The 1,925-nt window shown below is 43.0% G+C and overlaps 1 non-coding gene across 1 annotated transcript; it reads right to left on the bottom strand.

Annotated features, from left to right (window-relative positions):
* Positions 1-346: 346 nt before the first annotated feature.
* LOC148581219 (small nucleolar RNA R71) lies at positions 347-454 on the bottom strand. Its single transcript, XR_015899667.1, has one exon. It is a non-coding gene; the product is annotated as a small nucleolar RNA R71 (small nucleolar RNA).
* Positions 455-1,925: the final 1,471 nt, after the last annotated feature.

Raw genomic sequence — 1,925 nt, forward strand, 5'->3', positions numbered from 1 at the left:
CCAGGAAGCTGGAGCCCCAGATTTTACACTACAACCGTATCAAGTGCGTCATCCAAATCTGGCTGCAGATTTTGAACTGAAGACTGCACTAATCAACTTGATGCCCAAGTTTTATGGCTTACCTGCTTAGGAGCCTATCAAGCACCTTAGGGATTTCCAGACATCCTGTTCTATTGTTAGGCGTCATGGTGCAGATGAAACTTCTATTCTGTTAACCGCCTTTCCGTTTTCTCTTCAGAGAAAGGCGAGAGAATGGTACTACGCTCAACCCGAAGTGACGGTTACTAACTGGGATACGCTCAGGAGAGAATTTTTGGAAAAATACTTTCCGTCTGAAGTCACAGATAGACTGAGAAAAGAGATCTCCTGTATTGTTCAAGGTGATTCGGAGACTCTCTATGAGTACTGGGAGCGTTTTAAGAACCTTCTAGACGCATGCCCCCATCACATGATTGACAGACTAGTGTTGATCAGCTACTTCACTTAAGGCATGAACCCCCAGGATAAGACTACACTGGATGGTGCTAGTAATGGTTCTATGAAAAAGTACAGGACCGCAGATGAAGCATGGCAACTGATCAGCGACTTAGCTGAGTCCACTAGGAATCACAGGCAGAGGCGCAGCCACTCAAAAGCTGTTTCAGAGGTTTCCTCTGGCGTTAAAACTACTGCTCTTACCCAGAGTATATGTGAAATGACCAACCTACTAAAACAGATGCAGTTAAATCAACAACAAGCACAACAAGCTCAACCTCTCCCACCACAACACAGACAACAGTTGGTTCCACAAAGAGTATGCGGGATCTGTGCTGATTATAGTCATTATACTGACGAATGTCCGCAGCTCCAACAGGAAGACAACACTGTGACAGCCACTCACAACTTCTATGACCGCTCGAATCAAGGATACAATCAACAAGGTGGCAACTACAACCAAGGTGGCAACTATAACCATGGATGGCAGGACAACTCCAACCAAGGTTGGAAAGATAATTCTAACCATAGTTTGAGGGACAACTATAACAGAGGAGGCAAAGATAACAATGGAAACCAGAGGTGGAATAACAATAACAACAACAGACAGCAGAATCAGAACCAACCTTACAGAGCACCTCACCTAAGACAGTCCCAAGGACCCCAACACAACCAACAACAGGTTCCTCAGATCATTTATTCCAATTCCTCATCAAATGATGAGATGCTCTATTCTCTTGCACAAGGACAACAAGACATGCAGACGCAGCTGAACTCTACTTTAAATGGTCTGACTGCCACTTTATAAGCTCTCGTCTCCCGGTTAGATTCATCACCTAATTTCACCAATCAACCTTCAAGCTCCAGTAGAATTTCTTTTCAACCCCTACCTAATCCCAAAGGTGGCATCAATGCCATCACTTTAAGCTCCAAAGCCACATTGCAAAAGAGGAACCAGGAGGAGCCAAGCTCACCAGAACACGTCCTAGCTGAGGATGTGGTGGAAGTGGAAGATGCTGAAGAGAAAGAGGATGTACAAAACATAGTTGAAGAAGAAGCAGCTCAACCACAGAATGAAACACCAAAGGATGCAGAAGCTGTAAGTAACGCCCTTCCTATTCCATTCCCATAAGTTGCAAGGAAGCCTAGAAAGCAGATGGAACTTGACCCCAAAATGGTAGAAATATTCAAAAAGGTTGAGGTAACTGTTCTCTTTTTTTATGTTATTCAGCAGGTACCTAAATATGCAAAGTTTCTAAAAGATTTATGCATACATAAGGATAAGATTAATGAATTAGAAACTATTCCTTTAGGTAGTTTTATATCTGCTTTAATGAGAGGTATGCCTGAAAAATGTAGTGATCCAGGTCCATGCATGGTTAACTGTACCATTGGAGGTGTAATATTTTCTGATTGCATGTGCGATTTAGGAGCGTGTGTTAGTATAATGC

This window comes from Arachis ipaensis, chromosome B10 (assembly GCF_059453495.1).
Source record: "Arachis ipaensis isolate K30076 ecotype BB chromosome B10, ASM5945349v1, whole genome shotgun sequence".
In the NCBI taxonomy this organism is placed as follows: domain Eukaryota; kingdom Viridiplantae; phylum Streptophyta; class Magnoliopsida; order Fabales; family Fabaceae; genus Arachis; species Arachis ipaensis.